Source organism: Phalacrocorax carbo, chromosome 7, assembly GCF_963921805.1.
Source record: "Phalacrocorax carbo chromosome 7, bPhaCar2.1, whole genome shotgun sequence".
Classification (NCBI taxonomy): Eukaryota; Metazoa; Chordata; class Aves; order Suliformes; family Phalacrocoracidae; genus Phalacrocorax; species Phalacrocorax carbo.
In genome coordinates, this window is record NC_087519.1 from 18,429,861 (window position 1) to 18,445,453 (window position 15,593).

The 15,593-nt window shown below is 42.5% G+C and overlaps 1 protein-coding gene across 8 annotated transcripts in view; it reads right to left on the reverse strand.

Moving 5' to 3' along the window:
• OTUD7A (OTU deubiquitinase 7A) overlaps positions 1 to 2,418 on the reverse strand; it is a 163,087-nt gene extending 160,669 nt beyond the window's left edge. For 7 of the 8 annotated variants that reach the window (XM_064456611.1, XM_064456609.1, XM_064456608.1 and 4 more), the window contains exon 1: positions 2,162 to 2,418. The gene's annotated coding sequence lies outside the window, so the exon portion shown is untranslated. The remainder of the gene's footprint in view (positions 1 to 2,161) is intronic. The other variant, XM_064456614.1, reaches the window with a different exon arrangement.
• Between the last annotated feature and the right edge of the window lie 13,175 nt (positions 2,419 to 15,593).

A 15,593-nucleotide genomic window follows, 5' to 3' on the forward strand; every position in this document is an offset into this window, starting at 1 on the left:
GAGGTAGGCTTACTATGTAAGGACTAAGCACCTTCCCACCTGCTCATTCCATGCTTACTGGAGTCTAAAACATCCAGCCATTATCTCCCTTCTTTGAATTTGTATTGGTAAGCCAAGACCAAAATGTTCTAGAACCTATTTGCAAAAAACTACCTTTTTCAAAAACAGATACTTTATGGTTATGCAAACAATCAGTTCTTTCTGCACTATACATATAGCAATTTGTTAGTCTGTTACACCTGATCCCTACCTAGCTCATACTCTTAACTGTTATATTATACATTAATTAATCTGTCCTGAAGATGACCGAGCTTTTTGTAAACTACAAACATACAAATGTAATCACAGAAGAGCAAGATTCTCAAAAATGTAATTTCTATTCCACGTCATACCATCATTTCTGCTGCATGGGCATACATAGCCCACATTACTTCTATACTCCACACCGCAATCAATGTTACAGCTTTATCAAAAGCATACCGGCTTGTAACAGAAAGTACCCAGAGGAAGATAGGCATTGATATTCAGCTATATTCCAGATTCAAATGGCAAAACCCTAGCTTACCCCTGGTGTGAGCAGCACATGCACACCTGGCCAAATCTGGTCTTCATCTATAGAAGGGAGACCATTTAGTCCATTCACACCAGCACAACAGCAGAAAAAGGAGCCACATCCAGCTGCAAGAGCTATCACCTCATTTTAATAATAGATGATAAATAAGAAAACAACACTTGTCCTTCCAAGAGCACTCTCAATTCCAGAAGCTTAATTATACTTTGCTTTAAATCTGTGCCATAGCAGCCTTTTTTAAAGTCAATGTCATCTGTAAGGACTGAGTTAAAATGTGGGCCAAATTCATCAGACATTAGTTTCCTTTGGATATAGAGCTCAGAGCACTGACTGTTTGTCATCCTAAGATGTGATTCAAGTTGTATATGTGCGTCCAGCAACATATTTTAAACCAGTCCATTGCAAAATACTTGCTGGACCACCAGTTTCAAGTACTTGTCTGATAAGCTGAAGGTGAAATGAAAAGTGTGAGATTTCTTTCTGTTTACATTAAATTCATCCCTGTATGCTAGAAATTGGAGCACTATTCAGGCCTAGGGAGAGAAGCCTCAAGAGTTTGTTAAAATGACAGCATTGTAGCTGGTCAATTTAAAGGCATATCTAAGGGACAACAGCAGAGACCATTCCCCCTCGCAGTGTGGAGCTATGTATACCCACGTAGCCATGAGCACCACTGTGTGCATGACACTGACCAGTGATGAGGAACTTCTTGTGACAGAACTACAGTGAAAGTAGTCAACAATTTATTCTTTTATTTTTACGAGCCCTTGCTCATGAAGGACTCTGCATCTTTTATGTCAGATAGATACTTAACAAGCCTCCAGAAAAAGCTTTGAACAGACATATTCCTACAACCTCCAGGGTAAGCGTAGGGGTAGTGAGCTTTTTAAATTTAGATTATATAAGGTCGTGTGCCTTACTGCATTATGTTTTATGTGCCCATTATATCTCACTGCACTATATTGCACCCTGTGAACTCCAAATGATCATTATTCACACAAATCCTGACAGATTCCCTTTCATAGCTCTTTCAGAGAGAACAAATATATACATACATCTAATATTTATCCGAATGAGGTCAATCCCCCAAACGTCCTGACACGGTCCGGGAACCCTAAGAGATACCAGATGCCCAAATCGGCCTCTTGGCAGAGCAGCGCCGGACCACCCGGCCAGGGAGCAGGCTCCTTTCATCAGATAAAGCCGCGAATGCAGAACGAAGCTAGGGCGACAGCCTGCAATGCAGAAGCCCTTCCCGGAGCTTATCAGCGAGCTAGGGGAGACGGGGCGGGGGCAAAGCCGGCTACCACAAAAACCCGAGGCACGGGGCGGGGGAGTGTTTCTAAACGCCTGGCTTTGCTCTTACCGGCTACGGCCGAGGGCTTTGCCCTCCGGCTGTCCGCAGCTCCGCACAGCGGGAACGTCTGCAGCCGGGGCGGAGCGGGCAGCCCGCAGGCAGGGACAGGGCTGAGGGCCGGGCCCACCTGTGCCACCTGCCGCCGAACGATACCGGCCCAACCGCCACACCGACCTTCCCCCTGCCCTACTCCCAGCCAGGGGAGAGGAGGAGGAGGACGAAGCAGCTCTTACCTGCTCCCCGCTGCTCCTCCCGCAAGCCCTTACTAACCGAGCTCCATCTTCCTCGGCCGGGGAGCGGGGGAAGGGAGGGGAGCCAGCCCAGCCGCTGCCGTCCCCTCCAGCTGCCGCTTTCCGTCACCGCTGTCCCCCCGCACGCGCTGCCCGGGGGAGCGGCCGCCTCTCGCCCGCCCTGCAGACAGCACCAGGAGACGGAAAGCCGAACCACCTCCCGCCGCCGCCTCCTTCCCATGAAGTCACCGGTCGCAGGACCCTCCCCTCGGCTGCCCGCAGCGGCCCAGGGAGCCGCGCTCCGCCCCGCGCCCGCCCCCGCGGCGGCCGGCCCCGCCGCACAGGGCCGAGCCCAGCCGCGGCACGGAGCCGGCCGGCGCCTCCCTCCCTCGCCCTTTTTGCGAGCTCGGCCTCGATGTCCCCCGCCGGGAAAGTGCCGGGAGAAGCAGGCGGCAGCACACAGCCCGGGAAGAGGGACCGCAGCCGACCCCGCAGCGCCAGCGCTCCTCCGCCCCCAGATGGTCCCACGGGAGCGGGAGATGGAAAGAGTTGCTTCCTTTCTGTATCCATCCTAGTTCTGGAAATGACTATGCCCAGTCTTGCCCTCTGCAAAGAGGGTATGTTATTCTAAGTTACTGCCTGTCGTGTGCCTTCTGTTTCCATACTTTGTGTTATTTGCTCAAAGGATGACAGCAAAGTTTACTTCAGCCTACAGCAACTTCTCAAATAACCTGGTTCCACCTACTTCAGTACACAGGCAGATGTATTCTATCTCACTTAGTTAAAACTGCCTCCCACACACCAAAGCAGTCTTTCGCTTCCACTCTTCTAGTAACACCAGAGTTGAAAAGGAAATGGATTAAGGAATACACCTCTAAGACTGAGCATTCCCTTTTTCTGCTTACTGTGACAAAAACAGAATCATGCAAGACAAAGAACTAGGCAAAATATGTGGGACAGAAGAAAAAAAAATCATCACAGGAACTGGAGTACCTGTTCAAGGAAAGCCTTCTTATCTAGAAACACTGAGAATTCTCACCCAAAATCAGCCTACTACAGATGGACAAGCAATCAGTGACACATATAGCAACACTAAATCTTTAAGGAAACACCAGATGTAAACAAAACATCATAATACCAATGTCTGGAGAAGTACATCGGGTGACATATGAAGACAGTTTTGCAGATATGCATTTTCATATCATAGGCAAGTGAGGTTTGATGGTTAGGGAAGAAAAACATGAGTTACATTCTAGCTGTCTGCTAGAACCCCAACATCAGGTTAGAATATTGTTGAAACCCCCAAAAGAATCTCACCTTACCTTTGAACATTTCCTTTTGCAGCTAACGAGGACAGAAATTAAAACGTTTGAAAGAGTCCCCAACTATAACCTTTTGCTATAAATGCCATGAGCTACTGGCTTGTGGCATACAAACCATGACAGGCAAAAAACCGCAACAGTCTTGTCCAATACTGTTTCAGGCCAGCATAAAATGAACTCTCATTGTTTGCCCTGCCCATCCTTTACTCTCTTTAGATAAATTCTTTATGCTCATGATTGATTATTTCTTAGGCAAGCAGAGTTCTCTGCTGTGCTCTCAAGTTCCTCCCAAAAGCAATAAAAGTTATGAGCGGAACATTTTCTTAGTTTTTCCACCAATGCAAAGTCCAGCATTTAAGTGTGGTAAAGAAAAATAGCGAAATGCATGGATAACACACTCAAAAAGAACTATAATTACCAAAAGAAGAGCTTTTTTTTTTTCTTTGATACAATCATCTGTATGGATTGTCCTACAGGTGATTCCTAGATGGTAAGACAAAAAAAGTTTTTTTTTATATATATATATATATATATATAAAAGACAAAAGTTTGCCAGAGTTTTGCCAGAAGACCTCTAGTCTATTTTCCTTGTGAAGGAAATTCATTTGTGAACCTGTGAAGAGACCCTCAGGTGGCTACTCCAGAGCTCTCAGGACTGAAGATACTCTAAAAGTAGTCACAGAAGCTATATAGGCCCAGGGATCAAACCACAGTTTGATGAAAGGCTCTAAGTTGGCCAACTGGTGATACAGAATCAGAGATCCATTTCGATGGCTGCTGCAAAAGAAGTGGCCAGTTCTCCTTCTTTCAGGCAAAGCTAGATATAACCTTATCAAAAGTCTGAAGGGCTTAGCAAAAGAGAGGGTGCCTAGACCCATGCAGGGAAAGGTTCTCATATTGAGGATTGAAGTTTCCTCATTCATCTTTTTCTTGCCACTAGCAAAACTTTTATGCCACCACTATGGGAAAACAAGAATGTTTCTAACAAAGTCCCAAATGAAGTGTAAAAATGCAGAGAGGCTGGATCTAGGAGAAGTGTTACCATATTTTGGGGACATTATGTTCTGCCTCCATGGAAGTGGTAGTATCTCCACTATTAGCAGTCCTAACTAATTCAAGAAACAAAATTCTTTTGTCCAAAGAGATGCAATGAATACTGCAATCTCCCATCTCAATATCTTCCCTCTCTTTAAATAGGAAAGCAGGTGTGATGTAGTCCACAAAGATCAGGAACCCAGAGATTACAAAGCCATTCAGAGATGTTAAATTTCCAGGCTTTTCGAGAAGAAAAGCACACATATAACTGACATTCCCTGCAAAAGCTATTTTATCTTTTCTGTGACCATACACAGATGCAGGGGTAAGAAAAGAAAGGAAAGTATCTTCACAGCTGATGCTCTACACTGTTCATTAATCCTGGCAGTTGAGTGGCTGTCAGCATAACATGACTCCGTAAGTAGACAGGTTCCCATCATGGCGAAAATGATCCCATTCCTCCTTGTCCATTCACATAAAGCACTGCTATTGTGTTGTCTCTAATCACCTGTCCTGCATTGCTCTGGGTCGGAGGCAGAACTGATCACAAACTAAGCAAATTGCTTTGAGCTCAAAAATATTACAGTAAGATCAAACTGATTTCTTGACTAACACCACACCAAAAGGTTGCCTTAGGTGTTCTCACCCTCCAAGGACAGAAGCCGGCATCAGCTTGTCTTTATAGGCACGTAGAGACAGAAGCAGGACACAGAATTATAGAATCATTAAGGTTAGAAAAAGACCTCTAGGATCATCAGTCTAAACATCAACCCAATACTACCATATCTCCTAAACCATGACCTGAAGTGCCACATCTACACGTCTTTTAAGTACCTCCAGGGATGGTGACTCCACCACCTCTCCAGGCAGCCTGTTCCAATGCCTGACCACTCTTTCAGTAAAGAAATTTTTCCTAATATCCAATCTAAACCTCCCCTGAAGCAGCTTGAAGCCACTTCCTCTTGTTCTATCACTAGTAACTTGGGAGAAGAGACCAACACCCACCTCACTACAACCTCCTCTCAGGTAGTTGTAGAGAGCAATAAGGTCTCCCCTTATTGCCTCCTCTTCTCCAGGCTAAACAACCCCAGTTCCCTCAACCTCCCCTCATAAGCTTTGCCTTCCAGACCCTTCACCAGCTTTCCTGCCCTTCTCTGGGCACACACTAGCAACTAAATGTCCTTTGTGTAATGATGGGCTCAAAACTGAACACAGTATTTGAAGTGCAGCCTCACCAGGGCCGAGTACACACTCACGATCGCCTCCCTGCTCCTGCTGCTCACACTATTCCTGATACAAGCCAGGATGCTGTTGGCCTTCCTGGCCACCTGGGCACACTGCTGGCTCATATTCAGCCAGCTGTTGACCAATGCCCTGAGGTGCTTCTCCGACGGGCAGCTTTCCAGCCACCCTTCCCCAAGCCTGTAGCATTGCATGGGGTTGTTGTGGCCCAAGTGCAGGACACAGCACTTGGCCTTGGTAAACCTCATACAATTGGCCACAGCCCATTGCTCCAGCCTGTCCAGGTCCCTCTGCAGACCCCTCCTACCACTGAGCAGATCAACACTCTCGCGCAACTTGGTGTCATCTGCAAACTTACTGAGGGTGCACTCAATCTCCTCATCCAGATCACTGTTAAAGATATTAAACAAAACTGAACGCTGGGGGACACTGCTCGTGAATGGCTGCCAACTGCATTTAGCTCCATTCACCACAACTCTCTGGGCTCTGCCATCCAGCTTCTGCTCAATTAATGCTGACAAAAAGTCACAGGCGGACATCACCAGTATGAACACTTTAAGGTATTTCCTTGGAAAAAAGATGGAGGTGGACTTTGGTCTTCAGATGCCAGGTAGGTATTCAAGGGAGTATTGATCCAGTATTGATCTACCCAGCCTTTGAATTACTTACAACGCCATCACAATCTCATGTGATGTGACCAAGTATGGTTTTGTACACTTCAGAAATGCCCTCAAAAATGCTGTCCTTGGGAATGGTGTGAAAGAAGGTGTTTGTTTAATTATCCTGAGCCCCAGTTGAATGAAGTCATAAAAAGGGTATAAAAGCTGTTGCCCATAGTCTGATAAAGAACAGGACCCTAAATAAGCTTGTTTCATCAGCTTGATTCCTTGAGAACTTTGCTGTTATCAGGAGGTAGATGGTGAAGGCTTTTGTTGCAATTGACAACTCTAATGAAAAAGATCCATACTGGAAATACCATAATCCTAGTAAGTATTCTAGGCATGCCCTGTGAACTGGACATGTGCAGATACCCGTACAGAGGGTTAAAAGGCACAAAAGGAGTCTCATGGATCTAAGTTAAATTTACTGAAACTAGATTCCACACTTTCACCTTGCACATGCATTAAAAGCTACGCTGAAAGCTACTGCAAGTTAAATAAGAAATTATAATAAATAAAATGCTCTCAGGGTAAAAAGGCAGAGATGAAGCAACCAGCAGCTTCTTGTGGTTAATAAAAGGAGGAAAGCAAGAAGGAAGGCTGGCTTCTCCCTTCCCTCTTCTGTTCTATGTAGGGAAGAAAGACAAAACTGCAGGCCAAGGGTCCATCTCCCATGAAATATTTATACATATCAAAGGGATTTTGTAAACTTATCAAATTCAAAGACAATGAAGAAACATTTTGCATTCTAATTGGGCAAAGTAACCTGTGCTCTTCAAGCAAAGAAGTGGTATTCCTAATAATACAGACTTTGACTGAAATTCTGTCAAAAGAAAGCATGCTGCAACAGTAATGGAATAAGCATTCTACAGCATGGTTTGAATTCCAGCAGTTGAAGCTGTTACAATTGGGGGGCAGGGAAGAAAAACCCAGATACAGCTCTACAAAATGTGTGCTACTAAAATATATATAAAGTTGATTTGAGTCCATACGCCCTTAGAAGGAGCACTGAACTTTTCAGGTATATACTGAAACTGAACACTTGGCTAAACAGAGACAGAGGTAAGAGGAAGACTTACTTAGTCTGTAACTGTGACTTACTTAGTTGAATCTAAGCAGAACACAAATCCTGTGGGTACTGAACTTTGTAATCCAAAAATAAATGGTGAGGTATGATTGGCATCATTACAACTTTTCAAGTTGGTAACAAAATACTACTAAAATGTCAACCTTGCACTGATACAAAACATAGGAAGCCAAAAAAAAATTTGTTTTCATTCTCTCATGATAAATTTATAGTATGACTACTGTGCTCATAGGGTTTGAGGTAATGCTGATAGGTTTTGAGGTATAATTAAGTCACCATTAAGAGTTTAACTGCAGCACTTGCAGACATACCCGAGTTAGCATTAATCTGGCTAACACAGGTAGCCATAGCAGAACAGCAATATCCATACACTGTTACTTAAATGGTGTACTATATTTCCGAGGACGCTCGTCTTTGAAGAGCTAGTATATAGAATTACAGTTTTTTCTAAAGAGATGTATGGAGTTTACAGAGATATGCCATTTTGGTATAATATCCTCTAAAGCACAGAAACCACACATCCAGTTTCCATTACGTTGAGGCAGTAGAACTCCATTTTCTTTTATGGAAACAATATTTGGGTTGCACATTTAGTTTACTTTTCTGTTTCACTGTTGCTGGCATTATGGGATAATAAAACAAGTTTACAGTTCAATAATGGCATGTATTTACTATTGATCAAAACTACTGCTAAAGAGCTTTTTGTTAATGATCAAAGTGATATGACAAATTGTATTTCCAATAGGCACGCACACACTAAAATAATGGTAGTGCAGTAACTGAAGGAGAAATAGTTTAAAAGGAGCAGCCTCTATATAACAGCAAATTTTTACTACACAGATGTGCTGACATTAATCATTGCAAACCATTTAAGAACATTTTATATATTCCAATTCATAAACTTGGATTTTTATTAAGTATATTGCAGTCATAAAAAAAAAAGTTGACTATTTATGAACCCTGTATTTTCCACTTTCTCTAAGTTTGCCTTTTTTCTTTTTATAGTATATGTATTTTCTTTTTATATCTACTTTTTAATATATATTCTGAGCTGAAATATTATATATACATGGTAATGGCACTGGTTTTACCTCCACCCGCCAAAAAAAAAAACAACGAAAAGTTTGGGGACAAATAGTTAATAGTTACTCAGGAATACTACATAGGCTTATACAGAAGAGTCTGGGAGACATTTAATTAGAAATCAGGCTAAAATCACCAATGTTCAGGTAGAAAGAAAGTTCATTTTACTAGTTTAGTTCCAGATTCTCTTGCCTTCTTTTATTCCCTTGTTCAAGGCTTTATCTTGCCTAGATACCTTTGCCTCTCAAAATGCAATTTATAGAGAGGGAGAGATGTTTGCTTCCCCTTGTAGGATGCCACTGAACAGGCCTCCAGGTTGCTTTTTCTCAGCAGGGCTTCTTTATAGTGCAGCATTTTGCTTTCCCACAGTATTGCTACAGTTACAGCAACCATATGTATGCAGACTGTATCCCACAGGTCCCTGCAATTCCCGTTTTATAAATGCAGCAATTACACAGAGGTTAAATGATTTGAACAAGAGGAGATTCATTACCAGTCTGTGCCAAGAAGACACAGAATCTAACTGCAGGCCTGCTCATGGTTCTTGAGAATTTTTTTAGACAAAATCTTGAAAACAGAAGCATTTAAATGTAAACATGTACCATAAGCATTTCATGACCTCTCAGACATTCTGCTGTTGGTACCGACAGGCAAAAAGACCTCTGTCACAGTTAGCATGATCTATCTAGAGGTTTTTTTTTTAAAAAAAGTCAGTGACTAAGGTATTAACAACTACTTCAGTTACTACCTAATAGCCATTATAGACATTAGCTGCATAAATCCATCAAGTCTCCTTGCCCAGATCTCCAGCCTCTTTGGGAGTTTCTCATCAGCCTCACAGCCCTACTCAAGTCCTTCTTTCCTTGTCTCCTACTACCTCTCATGCTTCTGCCTTCCTATGGCACAAAGTGATTTATAAAGATAAACCAGCACATATGGTAGCCACCTACAATGCATATTATCATCTCTAATTTCAGTTCTACCACTTTCCATCCATTCTGAACCTACGACAAGTTACACAGATTCCAGAAGGGACGTGAGGTGAGTTCTGGACGGAAAGCTTATGGAAAGTGAACCTAAGTTTGCAGTTATATTACCCAAAAGATAAGAATATTCGGTTTTATCATTCTGGACCTTTTTTAAGAGCTCTGGATAAACAATATTGGCAGGTTAAACTAATAATTTCTCTTTCCTATACAGTAAGTACTCAGAGAATTCACTTCTATGCGACTCCACAGAAGAGTGTCAGATTATAGTGGTTTGGTTTTTGTGGGGGGTTTTTTGGGAGTGGGGGGTGGGGGATGTGTTTTGTGGGTTTTTTTTGCTGGGGTTTTGTTTTGCTTTTGGGTGGGAGGGTTGGGGTTTTTTTTCATTCTTTAATGACAAGATTCATAGAAGTATAATGTGACATCTATGGTTTCGTAGAGACATCTAAAGTTTCCAAACTTCAGTTTGGTCCTCAAAGCTCTATAAGACGAAGCTTGTAGGAGACAGCTACATTTAAACAGCAAGTAAATTCTACAAGAAAATCTGCAGTCCAAGTCATCCTTAGGAAGTTCATGAAGGGTGCAAGAACTTGATGCAGTTAATTAGCAGTTAAAGGAAAAATGTACTGAAGTCTAACAAATTCCCAAGCCTATCATTTTCATTCTAACTGTATGAAGAGCTAGTGATGGATTACTGAATAAAAGAAGGCTCTAGGTTAAACTTACTAATGAACCCACACACTCACTCAATTTCTTCTGATGTTTTCACTAGTATCTCTTTATGGGTATGATGTGCAGAATAACGCAGTTGTGTTTCATGTCTGGTCACACAAATCCAGCCTGTAGGGGAATAGACAGGGATCGGCGACCGGAAGATTACGGGATGTGACCGAAAGATAGACTCCTCCCCATAGGAGTGGCAGGAACAGGAACCGCAAGAGCTATATAAGCGTGTGACGCAGCTAAATAAACGGACATTTTGTATCCATCATATTGGTGTCTGTGCATCACTGTCCCCAGGGTGGGTAGAGCCCTGTGTCCCGGAGGTATGCGGCCCAAGATAAGTTCTCCCATAGAAGCGTACAGCTACACAGCCTAAATAACTATACTTCCAAATTTTTATTGAAAAGAGCTATTTCATACAGAATAATCAAAAGACAGAATTTATACAATTTAGTGGACAAAATGAGCTGAAATTAAAACGTGCTGAATCTTTAACTTTAGGAATAAGTGTTTCCTGCAAACATTTTCTGTGTATATATCTCCTTCCTTGAATTAATTTGATGTTTTCTTCATCTGTCATACTTTTTCCTTCAGTCTATCCACATTTCTACACCTCACTGATAGCAAGAAGCTCCTTAGAGGACCACAGACATCCTGAAGCTAACAAGAAGGTAGATACAGATATGCCAAAACAAATTGTGGAATGAGGTATCTAGTCAAACTTCATTTGTCTGCATTAGATATATTGCTTTTATAAGACAACTTTATTTCTATTCCATGTCTTTCATCTTTAATGTAATGAAGCTTCTACTTTAAACTCCCACTTCAGAAAACATGGAAACTGGGGCAAAGCTGTTAAAGACAAGTTATATTCCACAACTTACACTATATACAACAGAAATGCAAATTGGATTCCTTCTAATAAATATAATTTAGAAAAAAACAAATTAAATTATGACATCTTGCATATACATGGTAAGCACAATTTTCAGTGTTCTTATTACTGCTAATATCACTCTGCAAGATCATTAGAGACCAGATATGAATGGACAGACCACACTGAGTTGCACCTTGCATATAAATGTAATGAGACATTTATGCTTATAGATCAAAAGAAAGTTTTTCAGAAACTCAGTCTTTGTCTAGTAAAGTAAGTGAAGACGCACTCAATTATCTCTAAGAAGAAAAACTCCTCTAGTCATCTTTTAAGACTGCTACATGAGCAATAGCCCTTAGTGATACTTTGATGGTAGCTCAGTAGCATCTGGAAGAGTTTCTAATGAAAAACTCTTTTTATTATTCTATTTGGATAAACTAATTTAACATACAGTACCCACAGCAAAAGATTTCCTCAAAGGCCTAGGAAAATCTTCTTTAACTCTAGGTGTAAATGAAAGCTTAAAAAAATAAAACCACACACACAGAAGCCAGAAAAGGCAAGAAGTACAGACTTGAGTTACGAATACCCCAGAAGATTTAACTTGAACTAAAAATGAGGGGAAATAACTTTTATTTTTAAACTGATTTTGAGTAACTGTACCTAATAGTACATAAAATTAGGGTTTCTGTGAGTTGCTGCTTCCCTCTCTTATGTTTATACAGATCAAATCATCAGCATTTTCACTGCTGAATCCTACCCCGTTTGAAGCACATATGCTGCAGGCCAGGACAGAACAGGGACAGGGAAAGAAATCAGGATGGTTACCTCCTCTTCCATCTGACCTGTGAGACTGGGACCCAGATGAGGTTAGCTGTTTCCTAATTAATTGGATTTTTAAAGTTGTTCTTATTATTAAATGCCACTGAAATTAGCAACATTTCACAGAATCACAGGTTGGAAGGGACCTCAGGGATCATCTAGCCCAACCTTTCTAGGAAGAGAGCAGTCTAGACAAGGTGGCCCAGCACCCTGCTCAGACGACTCTTAAAGGTGTCCAACATGGCCAAGTCAACTACTTCCCTGGGGAGATTATTCCAACGGTTGACTGTCCTCAATGTGAAAAATTTTCCTCTCGTGTCTAATCAGAATCTCCCCAAGAGCAACTTGTGTCCATTCCCCCTTGTCCTCTCCATGTGACGCCATGTAAAAAGGGGGTCTCCATCTTCTTTGTAACTACCCCTTAAGTACTGGTACACGGTGGTGAGATCCCCTCTGAGCCTCCTTTTCTCAAGGCTGAACTAACCGAGTTCTCCCAGCCTATCCTCATATGGCAGGCTTCCCAGTCCTTTGATCATCTTGGTGGCCCTTCTCTGGACCCCTTCCAGCCTGTCTACACCCTTTTCGTATAGCGGGCACCAGAACTGTACACAGTACTCCAGGTGTGGCCTGACAAGCGCTGAGTAGAGTGGGATAATGACTTCTTTCTCTCTGCTGGCGATGCCCTTTTTGATGCAGCCCAGCATCCTGTTGGCCTTCTTGGCCGCAGCAGCACACTGTTTGCTCATGTTGAGCTCTCTGTCCACCAGGACCCCCAGGTCCCTTTCCACAGAGCTGCTCTCCAGCCAGGTGAATCTCAGTCTGTTCTGCACTCACGGATTATGTTTTCCCAGGTGCATGACTTCTCACTTCTCCTTGCTGAACTTCATAAGGTTCTTGCTGGCCCACTCTTCCAGCCAATCCAGATCTTCCTGCAGAGCAGCTCTCCCTTCTGCAGTGTCTACTTCCCCACTCAATTTGGTGTCATCAGGCTACACTTGATGCCGTTATCTAGATCACTTATAAAGAAGTTGAATAACACTGGGCCCAATATCGATCCCTGGGGGACTCCACTTGTGACGGGTTGCCACTTTGAAAAAGAGCTTCTTACCACCACCCTTTGGGTGCGGCCTGTCAGCCAATTCCCCACCCACTGCACAGACCACTTGTCTAGGCCATAACACATTAATTTCTCCAGGAGGAGACTGGGGGGGACCGTATCAAAGGCCTTGGAGAAGTCCAGGTAGACAACGCCCACCACCCGCCCCATGTCAACCAGGCAAGTCACTTTGTCGTAGAAGGCCACCAGGTTTGTCAAGCACGATCTGCCCTTAGTGAAGCCATGCTGGCTTTTCCCAATCGCATGCTTCATTTGACTTGTGAGGGCCCCCAGGAGGATTCGTTCCATAACTTCCCCAGGGGTTGAAGTAAGGCTGATGGGCCTATAGTTACACAGATTCTCCCTCAAGCCTTTCTTGTAGATAGGGGTAACATTTGCCTTCCTCCAGTCCTCTGGGACTTCCCCCATTCTCCATGACTTCTCAAAGCTTATGGAGAGTGGCCTTGCAGTGATGTCAGCCAGCTCTCTCATCACCCTCGGGTGGATGGTGTCAGGGCCCATTGATTTGTGGGGGTCGAGCTCCTGTTGTAATTAATGTACTAACTCTTCCCTCACTGATGGTGGGTCGGTGTTTGGATCAACCGGCAATTTTGTTCCCAAAGCCTGGGACCCAACAGTGTTGGTAAAGGCAGAGGTGAAGAAGGTGTTGAGGACCTCTGCCTTTTCAGCATCACTGGTGATTGACTCTCCTATTCCGTTTAACAGTGGGCCTATGTTTTCCTTCTTTTTCTGCTTGTGGTTGACATACTTGAAGAAACCTTTCTTGTTATTTTTCACGTCTACAGCCAGTTTCAGTTCGAGCTCGGCTTTTGCTTTTCTAAGTGCATCTCTGCACGCTCTGGCAATGCCCTTGTGGCTCTCGACGGATAAACCTCTACTTCTCCATCTCTGGTATGCGTCCCTTTTGAGTTTGAGTAGACCCAGAAGGCCATGGCTGAGCCAAGGGGGCCTCTTGCTCTGCTTACTTCCCTTTCTTTTGTAGGGGATAAATTGGCTTTGTGCTTCCAATAGAAAGTTCTTGCCAGCCAACTGCTTTTATTACTTGTTAACTCTGGAAGTATCTACTCAACAACACTTTTTTCTATCAAGTCAGCTGGGAAGTTTATTTCTCCTGTCATTACATCAGATTATTATTTTACAGTTACAGAGAGATTGTTATCAGCCTTCAGAAGGTTTAAAAATAATACATTATGGTTCCTGGCACTCCCAAACAGACTAAGAAATGCCACCAACATTATTAGCAACACATATTTTACACAGCAAGCAAGAAGATTTGTTCTACTGATGTTTTGGAGTTAATTCTGCAGTAATATCTGGCACAGAACAGAATCACTAATGCACCATAGGCATAACACTTCTATACTGAAACTTAGAATAAATCTTGAAGGCCTTTGCTGGATACTGGTGAGAAATAGGATCACGTCAAATATCCCTCAGGATGCCTGACTTAGGATGCTTCATTAGTACATGCCTACAGCTGTACTTCACCAATAAAATGTTCTTAGTATTAACACAGGTATTACAGAATATTGCAAAGGTATACACTACTGATGAAAAGCCTAGACCTATAAACACACAGTGTTACTAATGCAATTGCACATGCTTCATAGATGTCTATTTACAGAGCTGTGAAGAGGAGCAAAATATCCCACTTCTAAATAACCCTCCTGGCATGTATAGGGGGTCTGGAAGTTGTTTATGACAGATGAAGGTGACATGACTTTCCAATTTTTTTTATTTTTTATTTTTTTAAGTCAACTTGAATGGCTACAGTGTCAGCAATATTATACCTAAGGGACACAGTAAGCATTCCTGACTTATAAATACTTGGGGTTCCTAGAGGGAAAGTTTTGCTTTTCAACAGTGACCACACTTTTAGCTGACATTTGAGGAGCAGAGTAAACGTTTTCTAAAAAATGCCAAGGCATGGGATCTCAATGAACAGAGAAAAGTCTTTCAGTACAAAATTTAGAATTTGTGGAAGATAACTGCCTATGTGCAATGATTGCGAGCACCTAGAACAGTCAATTCTGGACATGGACAATAATCTAATAGTGAGGGTCATCTCAATTTTTTTAAGAGGGAATTACCCTTGCATTATAGTAATTACTGTGAGACATGGGACTTATTAATTTACCAAGTGAACCAACAGTAGTGAAAGAATATCTGTCTGCATTCCTGACTTCCACTGAACTGCAAGCTGCTAATATATTTTCACATCTATGCAAACGCACAATACTGTTCCAAAACACATAGAGCCAATTAGCAGACTTGGGACATTTCAATTGGTTTGAAACAAAAGAAACTACTACTTTTAATAACTAAAGCTTTTACAAAGTCATAAGAACCAGAAGAATAAAAATTAACTCCATGAATTCTGCTTAGATTGCAGGAGCCTCTGAATTGGCAAATAAAACACTGTCTTTCAAAAGGTGGTGGTGATGTGTCGTGGTTCAACCGGCAGCTCAGCCCCACACAGTCG